Source organism: Brienomyrus brachyistius, chromosome 9 (assembly GCF_023856365.1).
Source record: "Brienomyrus brachyistius isolate T26 chromosome 9, BBRACH_0.4, whole genome shotgun sequence".
Classification (NCBI taxonomy): Eukaryota; Metazoa; Chordata; class Actinopteri; order Osteoglossiformes; family Mormyridae; genus Brienomyrus; species Brienomyrus brachyistius.
In genome coordinates this window covers 10,051,582-10,066,639 of record NC_064541.1, presented here as the reverse complement: position 1 = coordinate 10,066,639, position 15,058 = coordinate 10,051,582, and the positions used below count along the sequence as shown (strand labels likewise).

Sequence of the window (15,058 nt, the reverse complement as noted above, 5' to 3'; positions counted from 1 at the left end):
TAAAAATGTTGGGTAATTTATTGGTTTCATAACAAAAGCCCATCGACAAGCAATGTTCAACATACATCTCCCATACAAACATTTTCTTTTATTAAGTATAATATTCATTCAGCTCTCTTCTTACTATTGTGCTATTAATTTTAATTGTAGTCATTGGCTCCCAAAGGGATACTAAAGACAAATGCTTGGTGTGTTGTGTTATTGCAAAGGTGTTACTGATTAAAAAGCACGCAGTGAGATTTTTTGTCAGTGAAGTTTTTAACTCAGAACAGGTTTTTTTGATCTATAATTTGGGTTTCAATTTATTACTACTTGACATAAAAGCTTTACTTAAAACTACTGGTTGTTTCTAAGGTACTATATATATATTGCAACCCAGGATGGGGGGGCAGCCCTTCACAGGGAACACTCACAGACCATTCACTCACACGGGCAATTTAGCAACTCCAATCAGCCTCAGCATGTCTTTGGACTGTGGGGGAAATCGGAGGAAACCGCACAACGACATGGGGAGAACATTTTTCCCGTATCTTTGATTGCCAAGGGGACCTAAGAAGTGTTACGTGGTTTTTAGAAATCGCAGAGGGCTTGCACCCCTAACCCCTCGATGTGGATGGGCCAGCTGTAATCGTGTGGGATCACCGTCGTACGTGCGGTCCGCTATTGACCGAAATGTCGTCATGCAGCGTGTGACTGTATGTGCATATTATAGTAAATTATACAGATTACATAATGAAGGGAAGAGCATCAATAGATTCTGTCTATTGAATCTGCTTGGGTGTGGGGGGAGGGAGGGGGGGGGGTAGGGACAGGATTCGGAGCTGAACCGTACTTCAGGCTGCATGTAAAGCTCAAAGATTTGATCACTGCCATCTAGGACTAGTTCAGATCCTATATATCCCATATATTCACTCACGCCTCTTTACAAAATCCTGCAGTAAAGCAGATTAGCCTTTGGCGCTGTGCCTTCTCTGCCATTTATAGGTGGCCCTAACCCTTCCCTTTCTTAACTGCTTCCTCTATGTCTTCCCTGCCTCATATAGGGTACTTCTGACAGCGAGCTTCTCAGTGCCGCTTCTGACATGGCCCACATACACGCGGTGACCCCGTGTGACACTAACGGTTCGCGCTCAGGCTCCAGCCCCTGTATGCTTTCAAGGGATTTTCTCCACGGTTCTGTTGTACATCGATTCAACCCTGCGACCACGTGTTCTGTAATGCTCTTCAAAAACTGAGGGGTGATTTGGATATGCATGTAAGCTGAATGTTTTTGAAAAGCGTACAAATGACACGTCCTCTCCTCCTCTTTCATCTACACGTGTTTTTTTTTTTTCACTCGAGTGGCTTTGATTTTTTTTATCTGCAAAACTATCTTTGATTCTTTGAAGGGATGCAGACGTACACCTGTGGCACTCTGTTTGTTATTTTTGGAAATTACAGCGACAGGCACAAATTATTACTTTCACCATCTGCTTGTCTTTGCCCAGCTGTTTTTTCTTCTGAAAGTGACGCTGTCACATATATGTGCGAAAAACACGAAACTGTGAGTTTTCTTTCTTCCAGGTTTTGTATCTTCTCTGACGGATCTCGCCTCAAGTTATTTTCTGACTGTTTGGACTGGGAACCTGCAGCATGGGACAATGTCATGTTAGGGTCCCGGAAGGTGGTCCACAGGATGCATAAGCAGCATTTCCTTGACTGGGTACACTTGACTGGGTTTTTTTAATGTAATCATGAGGATATTAAAATATCGGGGGAAAAAAAAAATCCAGAACCTATATAAATATCACATTGGGAAGAAGATGCTTCCAAACCAGACCAGGATGAAGAAGATGGAAGAGAAAGGCAACGTCAAGCACAGCACATGCTCCAGCGACCCCAGCTTAGTGAAGATGATACACAAGACTTTTTAAAGTGCCCAAACGTTAGAGCCCAGTTTTACTCTTTCCTGCTCTTCTTTGGTGTTCCTGCAGTTGTGATGAAATTAAAATAAAGGTCAGGTCATCTGTACAACAATGTCATATTTGTTAGACATTTTAAACTTAGAAGTTTACCCACACATACAGATGCGCACACGAACACACACACACACACGCACATATATATATATATATATATATATATATATATGTTGCTAAATTGCCCGTAGGTGTGCATGTGTGAGTGCATGGTGTGTGAGTGTGCCCTGCGATGGGCTAGCCCCCCATCTTGGGTTGTTCCCTGCCTCGTTTGCATAGCTTCCAGGAAAGGCTCCGGACCCCCTGTGACCCAGAAGGAAAAACGGTTTGGAAAATGGATGGATGGATGGATATATATATATATATATATATATATATATATATATATATATATATATATATATATAATTTCCCCCTGGAATCAAGAAAATCTTATGCTTTATATATACTTCTGTTTTATTATTTTTCTGAAGAACCTTACCAGTTAAGCTTCTCATTATATTGTATGTCAGTTTCCTGGGGAAACTAGGGGGGCTGGTGGGGGGAGGGTGTGTAATTGCTCACATGCTAACAGGCAAAGGAACAGGGGCAGCCAGACTCTATAGCTCTGATCATGCGGCAGAACAATGTGGGCTGGTCTAGACGGCAGAAGCTGACTTATTGATGATGTTTTTGGGCCCTTTCTGCCTTCCCCTTCGGCCGGCATTCACATCTGTAGAATCGACCCTGCACCAGCCCACAGAAACGAGTATTATTTTCCTGGCTGACAGGTTTGTACTGAAGCCTGGCTGAGAACTGTGCTTTTTGTGTGTGTATGCACACATACGCGTACACGCCTCATAGCATCCACGCACACACGTGCAGCTTGGTGCATTCTCATGCACACACACACTCACACACACGCATGCATGCACACACACATAGACACACTTTCCATTCAGTTAGGCCACATTGTGGGCCCCGTAGCTGTTTGGCTTCTCACCATGCAGCAGAGACACATTGCTTGTTTCACCTGGGCCTGCAGCGTCGTTCATCTGTGGCTTTTGGGGAACTTTGAAGCCCAGGAAAGAGCTGCCACCGTGAGCTGCAGTCTGATGGCACCGATCCGTGCTCTTGCACAGAGAAGGGAAGGAAATAACAGGACTTGGTGTGGTTCGGTGGTGGGGGGAAGGGCGGCAGCACCCGTGGGGCCGCTCTCAGCTGAATCAATGTGGAGCTCCCAGTCCGGGAGCTGCGGGGAGCAGCTCGACGCCACGGCAACGCAGCTATCCTCCGCCGTCACACGGCCTGCTTTTTCAAAGCAGGTGATACGGTGATTCAGGGAGCCAGGAAGTCCCTGAAAACCTCAATTTATTTGTTTAGACTGTGCACCCGTGTGGGGTTGTTTTCACAAAAAAAAAAAAAAAACATAATTAAAAAACTTTAACTGGTAATTGTAACTACTGAACATGACCCATAATAAACAGCGAGTCACGCTCAGGCACTTTGCTGCTGGGTGCTGATCTTCTGTTTGAACCACGCAGACTGCATGGAGGTTTCTGCTGTCCAGATCCAAGACTCCACCCCCTGCAGGGCCATCTGTTGCTTCCAGTTTCTGCCTCTCCCAGCTTTGAGGGGGCAGGGGTGGTGGTGGTTGGGGGGGGGGGGGGGGGGGTTGCACACTGATCAAACGAGGTTGCGGCAGCAGCCACTGTGTCACAGACATGAACACAGTGAGAACTTACTCGGCTTGCTTTGCTGTTCTCGTATGCAGTTAACAGGCCACAACAGCAACAATAATAATAACATTAAGAAGCATAAAAGGAATGCAGCTTATTAACACTTACAGGGTCCTGCTCAATAATAATACAAAAAATGAGAAGAAAAGAATTTTTGGGAGATGCATGTGAAGATGGTGAGCACACATAAACGGTGCAACACATGCACGGTGAAAAACATAAGGAACATCCCCACAGCTTATCAGGCCCTTGGCTGACTGCTCATATCCGCACCATTGTCTGCACAAAGTGTGTGTGTGTGGGCGGGGAGGAGTGGGGGGGTCGTTCCTGTTACCCTCGCCGGAACAGGGTGGTTTCTCAGTTCAGCGTTTCACCGCAACACGCCTGCCACTGTCCAGGATCTTCCCTTGGAATTTTTGACGGTAAATAGAAAAACCAGGTGCTTCACTGGCACTTTGAAGAGGCACCATTCCCCCCCCCCCCCCCCCCCCCCCAAACCCCAGAGGGGGGTGCAGCATTACTGCCCAGGAAGGGAGGGACATTAAACAGCCTGCTGCCTGCATCTGTCTGCTTTTGAGTGGTAACTGGTTGTCACGGTAACGTTATTTTAGATTTAAATGACACGAAAGTTGGGAACATTTCACGGTGATTTTTTTAAGGCGGCTATTTAAAGCTAAATCTTATATGCAGAGGGACTTACAGTCAGGTCAAATGAAGATTACTTTGTACACGACCGAGGATTTAATGCAGCTGAAGATGAAAGCATCTGGGGAAATGGACCGGGAGATTTCACTGCAGATTCACTGCAGCCACTGCGCCCCCTTGTTTCTCTGGCGGTAACTGCGACGTCCGATTTCAGTCAGCTGCTTCTCACTGTCCGTTGAGCACGACGCGCTTTGTGTGTTTAGCGTGGGTGCCGACAGTGGGTAGCTGCGAAGGGCCACAATCGTAGAGGTTGTGACCCTCATTTGACACCTTTTCACCGAGTTTCTTTTATGAAACAGAAGGAATGGAAGGTATTTAAATCTCTCATGGTCTCATTCTCTTTCATTCTCAATGCTTCCATTCTTAAAATACATCAGCTCAGTGCCTAATGGGCTTTAAATTTCATTAAACTGCCCCCCCGGGGAGCCCCCTCACACGGAAATTGTCACAAAACTTCACGTCCAGAGGTCGCGTGCCTCGATGTGTGTGAGATCCGTAACGCGAAACCAGGAAGTCACTCGTTTTAGCCTGAAACAAACACATCTTCACCATCCTCATCATCCTCGTCTCTACCTCTGTAGCTGAGCTTATTTCCATAATAAGTCATCGGTGTGGTTTCAGGTTACCGCGACGCTTTCAAAAACCAGGTTAACCTTTATAATCTTCACCGAATTCAACATCGTCTGTTTCCTCAGATCACCGTGCCGCCTGCACCTGACCAGGGAGGGGTGTCGGAAGAGAAAAGCTCTTTTTTACCGGCAGAGGATTTTACAATGAAGTGTCAGACAGTGGATGGCAAAAACAAGATGGTGTGTTGTTTAAATAGAAGAGACCTATGAACTAGATGACATTCATAATGTTAGGAATGAGTTTTATTTTAATGGTTAATAAACATAACACACAGCCCAAATGTACAATGAACTGACCAGTGAACAGAGCTGCCTTGTGGACAGTCTATGAGTCACAACATCATTCCCTGGCAATATGCATAATTTTAATATGAATATTGTGCATTATCCATTTTCTGTAACTGTTTGTACTATTCCAGGGGTCCTGATCATACCCCAGAAACTGCAGGCACAAGGCAGGGAACAATCTGAGATAGGATACCAGCCTATCATTGGGTGCATGCACACACAATTGGGTAGTTCCAGTTAATCTCAGCATTGTTTGGGACTGTGAGGGGAAGCCAGAGGAAAACCCATGACAACAGGTGGAGAACATCTAAACTCCACACACATGGATCCACGGTGGAGACTTGAACCCTGGTCCCAGAGGTGTGAGGAAACAGTGCTAACCGCTGTGCCAGTCTGCCCCACATGGTGTGGGGGCTATGTTGGTAAGTTACATTTGAAGATTGCATTCTGTCTCACATACCTAATTGTTTTTCAGTGCTTGCGTTGAAATTTCAGCTTTAATGGGGCTAAATGATGTCAGCAGAATGAGGGCATGGTGAAGGGATCTGATCTCCCATCTCTGCTGGCCGTCTGTGGAATCGACCCCATTACGAGTAGGTGATGCGCTGAGCTTAACGGCTCAGAAAGTCAAAACGAGAGGTTGCTGTCAGCAAAATAAAACCGTTTTTCTTTTTTTTTTCTCACTCTCCTGACCCCGAGACCCGTGTGATCGTCAGGGCGACAAGCAGGCGTTCTCCATAAGCCCCAAGATGCTTCCAAGCCTCGCGTGTGGGAGGCACCGTCTTCAGTTTCAGGATCCACACAGTGTTTCATCTGTAGATGATGGGAAATCAGTGATTGATTTCTGCACAAGAGTACAGTGCGGACTGGGTTTCTCAGGGGCTGCAATGCGTAAGCAGAGAGAAACATCAGAAGAACATCAGAGGAACATCAGCGGAACATTAGAGGAACTGACATCCCATGACCCATGAGCTTGTGAACCTGGAACCTCCTCTACTCTACAAACAGAAGCAGAACCTAGAACTTAAATGCAGACTAACTGAAATGCATTTTGCAGTGCTCCCCCCCCCCCCCATCCCGAGATCAAAATCAGGCCCACCCCCAGTACCACAAGGGGTCAGAGAACTGGACCAGGGGGTAGTTTCACTAATTTATAAAAGGTGAGAGTAAATTACAGCAGCACTTAAACATCATTTCCCTGCGCGTTAGCACCCCAGTCCCCCGCAGCAGGACCCCACTGCGATCTCCCCAAGCTACCGTGGGACAGACAGTCGTGCTTTGGGTGAAGCTCGTCACCCCCTATGAGCAGCTGGCCCGTCTGCGTCAGCTGGGTCTATCCATCCGGTCTGCGGCTCCGGGGAAAAAAAATCCCTGTTGTGCCGAGCCGCTCTGAATTATTAACTGCACGCTTTTGCTCCGCCCCCGAAAGGCTCCTATGCCCGCGGTGCGCCTTCCTGGCTGCATGCGCTGTGTTTTATTCTGGCGTATCTGCTTGTCCAGAAGGAGACGGACGCACACAGATGCATTAATGAATAGAAGTGAATGGCAAGTATAAAATAACTTAACTAAAACCTTTTGTTGGATTCTTTAAGCAATTTATGATATAGTGTGTGTAAATGTGTATATATATATATATATATATATATATATATGTTTACATATTCATGTAAATATTTCTGAATATTACTGCTTGCTCATGTTTTTGAATAGGAACATGAGCTTGAGTGTGGAATTGGAGAGAGAGAAAGCAATGTGTGCGACAAATGTCATGTCATTGAAACAATCCACCTGGTCATTTGCAAGTACTCGAGGTGGGAAGTGGGGGCAGGGGTGTGGGATGTGGAAGCAGAGGGGTAGAAAGTGGAGGCATGGGAGTGGGATGTGGGGGCAAGGGGGGCAGGATGTGGAGGTAGAGGGGATGGGATGCAGATGCCTTGTGAGGCACGCACACACTTCATCTCCTTGTCGCTCTAACTGGATTTCCATTGAGGGGATGCCATACAGTCGCAGCCCCTCCCACAATATAGCAGCCGCTGGGGCGGTGGCCTTCTGGGAGCCGTCGCTAATGGTTTCTAATTGATCTGGGCGCGGCCAGGGATGGCGGTACGATCCGGTGGTATCTGTCCACGCGGCAGCTCCCTGCTGCAGAATCCACAGCAGCCACACAACCCCCCGAGAGCCATACGACCATCCTGCTGAAGGCAGGGATTATCCGTCTCGGAAGGATCCGGAGATGGCTTCTTCTGACCCAGAGCCGGACGCTCCAGTGTGCCATCCGGACTGCACCTATGACTCCAGCTTATCCCACGTTTTTCCTGAGAGGGAGCTGTGACTGAAACATGCCCCCCTGGGGGGGGGGGGGGGGGGGGGGGGGACATTGAAGGATTTGTGTGATACTGACACTGCACTCTCACACACACACATACAGTTTTCACATTAAAAACAGCCTCTCAGTTACTATTAGTTTACTGATCTATCATTTGTTGCTGATTATTTGTCTACTTTTCTATATTAATTTAATAATGTTTTCCATCCCACTATCCATCTTCCAGCTGCTTACCCTGCGACGGTGGGGGGGGGGGGGGGGGGACCTATGCTGGGCGTTAATAATATTCTATCTAATGCTATTCATTTTGGAATATCTATATTTCACAGATTTATTATATCATCAGTGCAGGCATACTTAAAATCAGCCAAGTAAAAAGATGGATTTTTAATGCTTAAAGGACATTAAGTTCGACTTCATTTTTTAAATTTATAATACATGTTGAAGCTCCGCATGAAATGAAAATGTGTCGTTGTATTATTGTGTTATTAGTGCATCCATCCATCTCCTGCACTTATCCAGCACAGTGAAGCGGGTGTCTGCCCAGTGAGCCCTCCCCCACACGTGCAGGCACACAGACGCCTGCTGACGCAGTCACTCACACTGCAGGCAATTAGAGACGCCAATTAGCCTACCTGCTTGTCGTTGGACGGCAGGAGGGAAGTCTGCCACAGTTTCTGCATATTCAGCGTTTCGTTTGGAAAAGACGAAGCTAACGCATGAACATCACAGCAGATGAAGCTCACTAATGTCCGACAAACATGGGTCTGCATTTGAGTTTGTTGAGGCTGAATTTGAAGTGCAGTGTTTTTTCGTTTCCCCCAGCTAGCTGATGTATTTTTAAAGTGCTGCCGGAGTTGAATGCGCCGTCGTTGCAGACCTAAAGCACGTCACCTGTAAATCCACACCGGGCAGGTGGGAAACACCATTGTGTCCAGCAGCTCCCAGGCGTGGAGGAAGTTGAGGAGCAGATGGTACATACGAGACGCGGAGGAGCAGTCTTCACACGAGGGACGATCCCACTGTGTACACGCCCCCCCACCCTGTTGAAAGCACCATGGCAACCTTGCCGGCTCCCCGGCTTGCGTGGGGACCACACCCCCGGCCCCTCTGTGGCACGTGACCAAACATCTGCTCCTCCTTGCCCCCCCCCTCCCCCCCCCACTGCATTTCTGTGTGGACAAAAGCTTCTCCCTCTCTCCTGGCTCCGATAGCGATCTGCCAGCCCAGCTTAGTGTCAGGTGACTTGTCAGCAGTGTTCACACTTCACATTATCGCTTTTGGTTATCACGCTTTTAGGGCAGATATCTTATCTTCCGTTATTCCTGTAAAGAATCCTCTCCATTAATAAGATCCAAACAGGTAAACAGGTAACTGTAGCCTTTCTGCGATGAGTTACAGTAAACACCCAGTTAGGACTCAGTCATTCTGTCACCATTTGTTTATTTTCTTAGTACCTGAGTATCCATAGAGACGCTTTCTGTAGAGAAAGATTTAACAAATAAATGAATACTTGGTACCTGAACACTGTAACTGAATAATATCCGAGTGTTTCTCAATGTTACCAATGAACCATACAGACATAATTTTATGTCCCTTCTCTTTGTCAGTCTTTGGCCGCCTGCGTTTGAATAGGTGCTGGTTTTACTGGTGAAGGCACTAGTCTCAAATGGTTTTGTTTGTGGTTGAGAGATTAGCAGATTGGGGATTACCCTCGTCTGTGTGCCACTGTGCTGTGCTGCCATATTTATATAAACCTCCCAACACACCCAATGTAGCACCCTCAAGCTTTGACAGACACTACAGTGATTGTGTTTGACTGAATGCGAACCATAAAACTGCGGGCAGGTTCTAAACGCGACGAAACAGTTTAAACATTATTTTGTTAACTAGGAGTAGAATGAAATAATTATCTTTTGGTTGGCCGTGTTGAATTTCTTATTTTTCAAGAAGACGGGCACCATCCTCTGTGTGTTTTTAAAAGTAAAATTGGGATCATGTGCACAGCTTAACGCTTCATTGCCCATTCTTCTGTTACAGCGCTCAGTGATACTGCACGCTGCTGTGCATCGTTCTGTTGGCATTCACAATGACAGGAGCCCCACTCTTTGTCCTGCCGTTCTGCTTACTGTGAAGCGTTTGCCTCTGAACAGGCGAGGAGGGGCTTACTTACTGAAAGGCAGCTGGCACTGCCAGCTGCTACAGCGGTGTAGGAGGTCGGGGGGGCGTGGCTACAGAGAGGCGGGGCAATGACATCACGGTGGGGGGCGGATCCGTAAAGGGACTTGGTGGTTGTAAGGTGAGCTCAGACATGAAGAGTCAGGGGACCCATTTACTCCGAGTAAAAGCATATTAAAGCAGCTTTTATATGAATGATGGGAAATGTATATAAGTTGAACTTATTTGTAAAACTGTAAGTTTAAGTAACTGTTATTCTTAGTCATAATCTTTAGGGTTCAAAGACCGCCTTCTTAATGACAATGCTACCAACTAGCCATTTATATAAATATATTTAACTGCTCCCCCTGTATGCCCCCTCTTCATAGTAAATATTTAATTTTGTTATTATATGCCAATTGATTGTAATTACCTGTTAACACAGTACTGTAGTTACTCAGTACCTATTTATAAAAGATAGTGATTTCCTGTTCCTCAGGCTGAGCAGCACTTAAAAGCTACAACAGAAAGTTGCCTTCTGAGTTGGTACATTCAGCTTCTCACCTGTGACTCTACAGATCTTCACATGCTTCACGTTATTGCAGCATGATCCAGACCCTGCAGCTCATTCGTAAACCCCTGGCCATCATCTTCAAGTATCTTCCTTTTCTTCCCACCCAAGATTCCCCCCCCCCCGCCGATCAAGCTATCCCGACGTTCTTGCTGATCCCAAAGAGCAGGTGCTACCGAGTCACGTTCACACCCCGTCGTCACCCCGAGGTTTTGCTTGCATCGCTGTCGCTGGTTTATGGGACGGTTTCCTCGAGCTGGAGACAGGAAGACAACGGAGATGGTGTCACTTTGAGAAACAGCAGGACGCCGCCTTGTTTAAGAATCAGACTCGAGACTCAAAGATAGTTCAGTCTGTGATGGAATCTTGGTGTTGAAGCCTCTTGGGGCCAGTGATGGGCAGCCTTGTGAGGTCCTGACTGGAGGTGCTTCAGTCCTTGATGACGTCGTGACACACAGGCCCTGCTTTCAACATCCATGCTTATTAAGCATTAAACGGTGTCATATCGGTCATAGCGGTTAGTGTATCTCAGCAGCTGACATGATGCTCTGAAGATTGTCTGAGATTTAATCATAGTTAGAATAAAGCAGTTTATGTCTGTCAGGAGCGAGGTTGAACCACCAAGTGGTTGTGGGTGTAAATCCCAGAACTGCGGAGCTCCTGGGTCGCACATCTGATGTTGGGAGAGCCAGTGGGTACCTGTGATGGCAAGGTTATATTTGAAATGAAATAGTTTGCAGATCACTAGTTACCCTGTAAAAATGTAATAAATAATCCATCTATTTTGTTGACTTCATCAAAGGAATGTAACTTATTACAACAGAGCACAGGGGGGTCTATGACAGCATCGGGAGACCCTGGTGTGTATTAGTGGTGTGATAATACATTTGAGGAAAACAAACCATTTAAAGCGTTCACTCACAGGAGGGACGTGACGTGGGCAGGTCAGGTGACCCTTATGGCTTTCATCACAGGCTACCGTAAATGGCCCATTCTACCATTACTGCTCCTCATTGTTCCTTATGAGAGCCCCGCTCACCTATAAAATAATGCTACACTCTGCCACAGGTGAAATATCAAATGCCGCTTTTTTATTTTCCATTTTATCCAAACCTATGTACATCGTGTTAAGTAAATAGATATACCAAAAAAAAAGAAAGAAAAAGGAGCCGAAAGTTGTGGTAGAAAAATAGCAATAGTGGCTGTTGTAATCAAATCTTAGCTGCTGTTCTTGTGATAATCAGGAAGTGAGGAGTGTATAACATAAAAAATTTCAGCTCTGACAGTTGAAACTCTGCTGATCTTATCTAAACTGCCGGCTGCTGAAAAAGCAGCAATTCGCAACTTCCTCTTTTACGCGTCCTTGGCTCTCTGGCACCCTCTAGTGCTCATCTGCATCAATGACCTTGGTGTACTTAGCAGACGTTTCCCTATAATGCAAATAACCAGGATACAGTTGTACAGAGTCATTGCTAAGCTACATTTAAATGTGAGTAGCAAACTGTAGATAATGTAGAGGTCACACTGTGACTAAATGAGCTGAAAGAACAGCACCGGCCTTTAATTAGTCACACCATTAAAAAAAACCCACACTCATTATATGTGTACAAAAATACTGTTTGGTAATTTTCATATCCACATTCAATTTAATCAGTTTCCATATACATATATATTTTGTTTGTCCATGAAACAAAATAACGCAACAGCACCAGAACCCAGAGATCAATATATTGAAATGGTCTTCTGCCGGGACTTTCTGTAAGAGCCCGGATAGCTCAGTCGGTAGAGCATCAGACTTTTAATCTGAGGGTCCAGGGTTCAAGTCCCTGTTCGGGCGGAAAATATAGTCGTTTTTCTATAAAACTGACTGACCTCATGATGCATTGACCCAGACCGAAAAAGCGAACTTTCAAGAGCCAAATACTTTATTTAGTAGCCATAATCCCCCTCGATTGCCAAGAGTGAAATGAATAAAGAATACATATGACTCGTTTTACTCCGATCTACCTCACACTGCGTTTTCCTTCTTTCATTGGCGACTGAAAGGACTAGTGGCAAAAGAAAATCTAGTCTAACTGTGCTTCCTATGTTGTGCCGATGTTTAGGCTTTTCTCCACATCTGTCCTGTGACTGGCATCACGTCAACGCTTTACCCCAATCAGGTTTCCATCACCCCATCACAGTCGTGAGGGTTTTTGGCATGGAAGATCCCCACAAACGTGAAAATACTCCAATAATACTTATCCCCCCAAACCTTTACCCATAACAGTCTGCTTGCATGAACTATAGCATAAAAGACTATTTAAACCAACTAATAAACAAACTGTACTGCACGGTACACTTTGCATGTCAAATTACATATATAATATATACTTATTGCGATGGGCTGGCCCCCCATCCTGGGTTGTTCCCTGCCTCGTGCCCATTGCTTCCGGGATAGGCTCCGGACCCCCCGCGACCCAGTAGGATAAGTGGTTTGGAAAATGGATGGATGGAATATATACTTATATAATACTAACCATGTAAACAGATATGCACACGCATATTCACCGATCAGCCATAACATTAAAACCACTTATAAGTGAAGTGAATAACATTGCTCGCTACAATACACACAAAATTTTCATCAGGGCAGGCGAACGGATTTTGTCCATATCTCTAAATATTCAAACCGCTTTGAAGGGATCTTCTTACGATGTACCGCACCCTCAGGACCCCTGAAGAAAGATGACATGCACATGATGCAGAGTGTACTCCAGCCTTGTGCTTAAGATTGCCTGTGATGGGTTCCAGGTCCCTCTAGAACCCTAGCCAGCAAAATCACTGATAGTTAAATGGCCATATCATTAAGTCATTTAAGATAAATATTAAAGATGTGTCAAATATAAAAAATTAAGACATATCAGATCCATCCTTTGATGACTATTTAATTGGAAATTTATTTGCTTCAAGACATTAAACATGAATCTGCAACCACATTAAATTTAGCGCTATAGGGCAAAAAACGTGATTATGGGAGCAGAAAAGAGGAAACGTTAATCACAAGCGCGCACACCTGCGGATTGTTGGCTCTGAAGTGATTTTCAGCAGAGACAACACTAGAGGTCGCCCCTTCCCACAGAGCAGCAATGACAAGAACATGCATGGGAAACGCTCTGGAGGGATCGAAACAGCTAATGAGAGAAAGATTCGATCTTTCGTAAGGTTGGAAACATCGCTTCGCTGTGACAACTGGTGGTGAAATTGTGCTCAGCAAAGCCAATAAGAAACTATATATTAACACAACGTAATTAAAGGGTGACCAGATAATCCGTCACTTCGAGCTACTTCAGGTTTCACAAAGTACTTGAAAACTGAAAGGCTCCTGTGCTCGATTGAATAGTTCCGTTCTTCTTGTGCTCCTCCCACAAAAGTCCCGCCAGTGATTCTCAATGTTCCGGAAACGTCTCGGTTCATAACTTTTACTGTTACCACAACATCACCACCCCCCCCCCCCCCCCAATATATTTCACAGCCAATATGCCTTCACTTTGTTACGTAAATATTAAGTATGTGCATCACTAAAAGTATCACTAAAACAAAGGGTCTGATAACAGACATTAAAACCTAAATGTTTAAAATGTACAATGCAACAGGAGTTAATATATACACAGTTTAGGCAGGCTTAGAATCAGACAAGGGAACTTGTTGGTTACATAAGAAAAGGACTACAGTAATGCTACATTGGCATACGGTATTCAGGAGGCTGTGCAAGTGCTGGCAAAGAGCTGAGGTTTAGATAGACTTTAAAAACTTTCAAAAATTCGGTGTGCCGATGAGGTGATATCAGGTAGCATCTAATCCCTGGCATGGAATCTCAGATAAAACTTTCAATTTAGGTGCTTTTTTGGATCATGTAAGATTGCTGACGTTGACAAAAACCTGTGACCCCCAGACTCAGGATCATGTCTCACCTCAAGAAGAGCTATCACGCTGGCCTCAACGAGACCAGACTCGCAAATTTGCTTTGACTTATCTATCTCCGCACGTCTCCCACTGAGTGAGAAGTGGCTCACAAGTCCATTCTCACAGATCATAAACCTGATCCTTTCATATCTCCCTCTTTTATCCAAGACCCATGTGACACGAAGTTAAAGTGCCCGGTGTGCATGACTGTGTTTGGTCTCAGTCTTGAAAAGTTAAATCATTGAAAAGATACAGAAATCTGGTCAAATCTTTGTTTGTTGGAAGGTTTTGCTTCTTTGGTGGGCAAAGTACTTTGACTGCCCATTGTTCATTTTCCAATTGATTGTCTGACAGTTATTTGTATTGAAGATGGATGAATGGACGATGTTTGAAGCATTCTACACCTTTGCCACTGAGCACATGCTGACATGAAGAATCACCACCTGCTGTGGGAGTTTCACCAATCAGGAGAGCAGAGGCCTGTGTGGAGTGGAGCATCCACCTGGAGGCGTTTTCCAGTGTTTTCCCCCAAAGCTACAGGTCAGTGGTGCAGGGACAAAGCGCTGAAGAGAATAAAGGACATATCCCCCCCCCCCCCCTCCCCAGCAGCGGCCCTAAGGCCAGAACCTGTGACCTAGAAAATGCATCTATCTTCAGCCTGTTTGTGTTCTGCATCTTTTATCTCAAGCAGTTACTCTAGTTGTTACTATATCTCTTCATTTCCTACATGTTATAACTCCAGATTGACAGCTTAGGCTTTT

The 15,058-nt window shown here is 45.3% G+C and overlaps 1 non-coding gene across 1 annotated transcript; it reads left to right on the top strand.

The window, feature by feature from the left end:
* Positions 1 to 12,116: 12,116 nt before the first annotated feature.
* Positions 12,117 to 12,189, top strand: trnak-uuu (transfer RNA lysine (anticodon UUU)). Its single transcript has one exon. It is a non-coding gene; the product is annotated as a tRNA-Lys (tRNA).
* The last annotated feature ends 2,869 nt before the right edge of the window (positions 12,190 to 15,058 follow it).